The sequence below is a fragment of the Oncorhynchus masou genome, unplaced genomic scaffold (genome assembly GCF_036934945.1).
Source record: "Oncorhynchus masou masou isolate Uvic2021 unplaced genomic scaffold, UVic_Omas_1.1 unplaced_scaffold_439, whole genome shotgun sequence".
In the NCBI taxonomy this organism is placed as follows: domain Eukaryota; kingdom Metazoa; phylum Chordata; class Actinopteri; order Salmoniformes; family Salmonidae; genus Oncorhynchus; species Oncorhynchus masou.
The window spans coordinates 668,501-675,428 of record NW_027010781.1 but is presented as its reverse complement, the minus strand read 5'-3'; positions in this window follow the sequence as shown (position 1 = coordinate 675,428).

Sequence of the window (6,928 nt, the reverse complement as noted above, 5' to 3'; positions counted from 1 at the left end):
CTAGGAGGTGTCCACATGGTCTGATTAACACTCCTAACAACCCCACCACTAGGAGGTGTCCACATGGTCTGATAAACACTCCTAACAACCCCACCACTAGGAGGTGTCCACATGGTCTGATAAACACTCCTAACAACCCCACCACTAGGAGGTGTCCACATGGTCTGATTAACACTCCTAACAACCCCACCACTAGGAGGTGTCCACATGGTCTGATAAACACTCCTAACAACCCCACCACTAGGAGGTGTCCACATGGTCTGATTAACACTCCTAACAACCCCACCACTAAGAGGTGTCCACATGGTCTGATAAACACTCCTAACAACTCTACCACTAGGAGGTGTCCACATGGTCTGATTAACACTCCTAACAACCCAACCACTAAGAGGTGTCCACATGGTCTGATAAACACTCCTAACAACACCACCACTAGGAGGTGTCCACATGGTCTGATAAACACTCCTAACAACCAGACCACTAGGAGGTGTCCACATGGCCTGATAAACACTCCTAACAACCCCACCACTAGGAGGTGTCCACATGGTCTGATAAACACTCCTAACAACCCCACCACTAGGATTTGTCCACATGGACTGATAAACACTCCTAACAACCCCACCACTAGGAGGTGTCCACATGGTCTGATAAACACTCCTAACAACCCCACCACTAGGAGGTGTCCACAGGGTCTGATAAACACTCCTAACAACCAGACCACTAGGAGGTGTCCACATGGTCTGATAAACACTCCTAACAACCCCACCACTAGGAGGTGTCCACATGGTCTGATAAACACTCCTAACAACCAGACCACTAGGAGGTGTCCACATGGTCTGATAAACACTCCTAACAACCCCACCACTAGGAGGTGTCCACATGGTCTGATAAACACTCCTAACAACCCCACCACTAGGAGGTGTCCACATGGTCTGATAAACACTCCTAACAACCCCACCACTAGGAGGTGTCCACATGGTCTGATAAACACTCCTAACAACCCCACCACTAGGAGGTGTCCACATGGTCTGATAAACACTCCTAACAACCCCACCACTAGGAGGTGTCCACATGGTCTGATAAACACTCCTAACAACCCCACCACTAGGAGGTGTCCACATGGTCTGATAAACACTCCTAACAACCCCACCACTAGGAGGTGTCCACATGGTCTGATAAACACTCCTAACAACCCCACCACTAGGAGGTGTCCACATGGCCTGATAAACACTCCTAACAACCCCACTACTAGGAGGTGTCCACATGGTCTGATAAACACTCCTAACAACCAGACCACTAGGAGGTGTCCACAGGGTCTGATAAACACTCCTAACAACACCACCACTAGGAGGTGTCCACATGGTCTGATAAACACTCCTAACAACCCCACCACTAGGAGGTGTCCACATGGTCTGATAAACACTCCTAACAACCAGACCACTAGGAGGTGTCCACATGGTCTGATAAACACTCCTAACAACACCACCACTAGGAGGTGTCCACATGGTCTGATAAACACTCCTAACAACCCCACCACTAGGAGGTGTCCACATGGTCTGATAAACACTCCTAACAACCCCACCACTAGGAGGTGTCCACATGGTCTGATAAACACTCCTAACAACCTGACCACTAGGAGGTGTCCACATGGTCTGATAAACACTCCTAACAACCCCACCACTAGGAGGTGTCCACATGGTCTGATAAACACTCCTAACAACCCCACCACTAGGAGGTGTCCACATGGTCTGATAAACACTCCTAACAACCCCACCACTAGGAGGTGTCCACAGGGTCTGATAAACACTCCTAACAACCCCACCACTAGGAGGTGTCCACATGGTCTGATTAACACTCCTAACAACCAGACCACTAGGAGGTGTCCACATGGTCTGATAAACACTCCTAACAACCCCACCACTAGGAGGTGTCCACATGGTCTGATAAACACTCCTAACAACCCCACCACTAGGAGGTGTCCACATGGTCTGATAAACACTCCTAACAACCTGACCACTAGGAGGTGTCCACATGGTCTGATAAACACTCCTAACAACCCCATCACTAGGAGGTGTCCACATGGTCTGATAAACACTCCTAACAACCCCACCACTAGGAGGTGTCCACATGGTCTGATAAACACTCCTAACAACCTGACCACTAGGAGGTGTCCACATGGTCTGATAAACACTCCTAACTGGTATGGTCAGATAGACTAGTGGTTTGAGTGGTGGTGGTCAGTAACTGGTATGGTCAGGTAGACTAGTGGTTAGAGTGTTTGGTCAGTAACTGGTATGGTCAGATAAACCAGTGGTTAGAGTGGTGGGTCAGTGACTGGTATGGTCAGGTAGACTAGTGGTTAGAGTGTTTGGTCAGTAACTGGTATGGTCAGATAAACCAGTGGTTAGAGTGGTGGGTCAGTAACTGGTATGGTCAGGTAGACTAGTGGTTAGAGTGGTGGGTCAGTAACTGGTATGGTCAGGTAGACTAGTGGTTAGAGTGGTGGGTCAGTAACTGATATGGTCAGGTAGACTAGTGGTTAGAGTGGTGGGTCAGTAACTGGTATGGTCAGATAGACTAGTGGTTAGAGTGGTGGGTCAGTAACTGGCATGGTCAGATAGACTAGTGGTTAGAGTGGTGGGTCAGTAACTGGTATGATCGGAGAGACTAGTGGTTAGAGTGGTGGGTCAGTGACTGGTATGGTCGGATAGACTAGTGGTTAGAGTAGTGGGTCAGTAACTGGTATGATCGGATAGACTAGTGGTTAGAGTGTTGGGTCAGTAACTGGTATGGTCAGGTAGACTAGTGGTTAGAGTGGTGGGTCAGTAACTGGTATGGTCAGATAGACTAGTGGTTAGAGTAGTGGGTCAGTAACTGGTATGATCGGAGAGACTAGTGGTTAGAGTGTTGGGTCAGTAACTGGTATGGTCAGGTAGACTAGTGGTTAGAGTGGTGGGTCAGTAACTGGTATGGTCAGATAGACTAGTGGTTAGAGTGGTGGGTCAGTAACTGGTATGGTCAGGTAGACTAGTGGTTAGAGTGGTGGGTCAGTAACTGGTATGGTCAGGTAGACTAGTGGTTAGAGTGGTGGGTCAGTAACTGGTATGGTCAGATAGACTAGTAGTTAGAGTGGTGGGTCAGTAACTGGTATGGTCAGATAGACTAGTGGTTAGAGTGGTGGGTCAGTAACTGGTATGTTCAGATAGACTAGTGTTTAGAGTGTTGGGTCAGTAACTGGTATGGTCAGGTAGACTAGTGGTTAGAGTGGTGGGTCAGTAACTGGTATGGTCAGGTAGACTAGTGGTTAGAGTGGTGGGTCAGTAACTGGTATGGTCAGATAGACTAGTGGTTAGAGTGTTGGGTCAGTAACTGGTATGGTCAGGTAGACTAGTGGTTAGAGTGGTGGGTCAGTAACTGGTATGGTCAGATAGACTAGTGGTTAGAGTGGTGGGTCAGTAACTGGTATGGTCAGGTAGACTAGTGGTTAGAGTGGTGGGTCAGTAACTGGTATGGTCAGATAGACTAGTGGTTAGAGTGGTGGGTCAGTAACTGGTATGGTCAGGTAGACTAGTGGTTAGAGTGGTGGGTCAGTAACTGGTATGGTCAGATAGACTAGTAGTTAGAGTGGTGGGTCAGTAACTGGTATGGTCAGGTATACTAGTGGTTAGAGTGGTGGTCAGTAACTGGTATGGTCAGGTAGACTAGTGGTTAGACTGGTGGTCAGTAACTGGTATGGTAAGGTAGACTAGTGGTTAGAGTGGTGGGTCAGTAACTGGTATGGTCAGATAGACTAGTGGTTAGAGTGGTGGGTCAGTAGCTGGTATGGTCAGGTAGACTAGTGGTTAGAGTGGTGGGTCCGTAGCTGGTATGGTCAGGAAGACTAGTGGTTAGAGTGGTGGGTCAGTAACTGGTATGGTCAGATAGACTAGTGGTTAGAGTGTTGGGTCAGTGACTGGTATGGTCAGGTAGACTAGTGGTTAGAGTGGTGGGTCAGTAACTGGTATGGTCAGATAGACTAGTGGTTAGAGTGGTGGGTCAGTAACTGGTATGGTCAGGTAGACTAGTGGTTAGAGTAGTGGGTCAGTAACTGGTATGGTCAGGTAGACTAGTGGTTAGAGTGGTGGTCAGTAACTGGTATGGTCAGATAGACTAGTGGTTAGAGTGGTGGGTCAGTAACTGGTATGGTCAGGGAGACTAGTGGTTAGAGTGGTGGGTCAGTAACTGCTATGGTCAGATAGACTAGTGGTTAGAGTGGTGGGTCAGTACCTGGTATGGTCAGATAGACTAGTGGTTAGAGTGGTGGTGGTCAGATAGACGAGTGGTTAGAGTGGTGGGTCAGTAACTGGTATGGTCAGGTAGACTAGTGGTTAGAGTGGTGGGTCAGTAACTGCAATGGTCAGATAGACTAGTGGTTAGAGTGGTGGGTCAGTAACTGGTATGGTCAGGGAGACTAGTGGTTAGAGTGGTGGGTCAGTAACTGGTATGGTCAGGTAGACTAGTGGTTAGAGTGGTGGGTCAGTAACTGGTATGGTCAGATAGACTAGTGGTTAGAGTGGTGGGTCAGTAACTGGTATGGTCAGATAGACTAGTGGTTAGAGTGGTGGGTCAGTAACTGCTATGGTCAGATAGACTAGTGGTTAGAGTGGTGGGTCAGTAACTGGTATGGTCAGGGAGACTAGTGGTTAGAGTGGTGGGTCAGTAACTGCTATGGTCAGATAGACTAGTGGTTAGAGTGGTGGGTCAGTAACTGGTATGGTCAGGGAGACTAGTGGTTAGAGTGGTGGGTCAGTAACTGGTATGGTCAGGTAGACTAGTGGTTAGAGTGGTGGGTCAGTAACTGGTACCCTGTAAAACAACACCTATCATACTACTATTACCCTGTAAAACAACCCCTATCATACTACTATGACTGGTCAGGTAGACTAGTGGTTAGAGTGTAAACAACACCTATCATACTACTATGACTGACCCTGTACAACAACACCTATCATACTACTATGACTGGTCAGTAACAACAACACCTATCATACAACAACATGGTCTATGACTGGTAGACTAGTGGTTAGAGTGGTGGGTCATACTACTATTGGTACAACAACACCTATCATATCGCTGGTTTGAAAACCTGACCCGTACTATGACTGACCCTGGTGAAAATCTGTCTGATGTGCCCTGAAGCAAGACACTTATATCTAATTTGCATCCATGGTCACCATGGTTACTATGACTGACCCTGTAAAACAACACCTATCACACTACTATGACCCTGTACAACAACACCTATCATACTACTATGACTGACCCTGTACAACAACACCTATCATACTACTATGGCCCTGTAGAACAACACCTATCATACTACTATGACTCTGTAAAACAACACCTATCATACTACTACGACAGACCCTGTAAAACAACACCTATCATACTACTATGACTGACCCTGTACAACAACACCTATCATACTACTATGACTGACCCTGTAGAACAACACCTATCATACTACTATGACTGACCCTGACTGAAAACAACACCTATCACACTACTATGACTGACCCTGTAGAACAACACCTATCATACTACTATGACTGACCCTGTAAAACAACACCTATCATACTACTATGACTGACCCTGTAAAACAACACCTATCATACTACTATGACTGACCCTGTAAAACAACACCTATCATACTACTATGACTGACCCTGTAAAACAACACCTATCATACTACTATGACTGACCCTGTAAAACAACACCTACCATACTACTATGACTGACCCTGTAAAACAACACATTTCACACAACCAATCTGATGTCTGTGACAATCAAACACTTTAAAGCTAACCAACATAAAGAAAATGACAGCATTGATGTTTTTTTATTACAACAGTTAATTTGACAATGCTGTTTATAAATCTAGTTGACATTCATCCCAGGACACCTTGACTTGCATTCCACTCTCACTGCAGAACAACATCCTCATGAAATCACATGACTTCTAGTTAGAGGAGAGGATTCCTGTGAACACGGCCTGCTACAAGCAGGAAACTAGTTCTGGACCAACCAGAAATGTGACATGTCTGGTTGACAGTTACCCTGAACGATGCATGTGTGAACTATCTTGTCATCTCTTTGGCTAACCACATTGGAACATTCTAGTCTTTAAGGACATGAACTGGCGGAACAGGTTTCAGCAAAGTATGGAGTCATTGTTTTCAGGAAGGTGTAACCATGCCGATGGGAGGGACAGGAGGCAGACTGAACTACTGTGCAGCCACCTGAACTACTGTCCTATAAATACAAACAGCCACCTGAACTAGTGTCCTACAAAGACAAACAGCCACCTGAACTACTGTCCTACAAAGACAAAGAGCCACCTGAACTACTGTCCTAGCCAGAGCATCTACACAAACAGCCACCCGAACTACAAAGACAAACAGCATCTACTGTCCACAAACAGCCACCCGAACTACTGTCCTACAAAGACAAACAGCATCTACACAAACAGCCACCTGAACTACTGTCCTACAAAGACAAACAGCCACCTGAACTACTGTCCTACAAAGACAAACAGCCACCTGAACTACTGTCCTACAAAGACAAACAGCATCTACACAAACAGCCACCTGAACTACTGTCCTACAGAGACAAACAGCCATCTGAACTATTGTCCTACAAAGACAAACAGCCACCTGAACTACTGTCCTACAAAGACAAAGAGCCACCTGAACTACTGTCCTACAAAGACAAAAGCCACCTGAACACTGTCCTACACTACTGTCCTACAAAACAGCCACCTGAACTACTGTCCTACAAAGACAAACAGCATCTACACAAACAGCCACCTGAACTACTGTCCTACAAAGACAAACAGCATCTACACAAACAGCCACCTGAACTACTGTCCTACAGAGACAAACAGCATCTA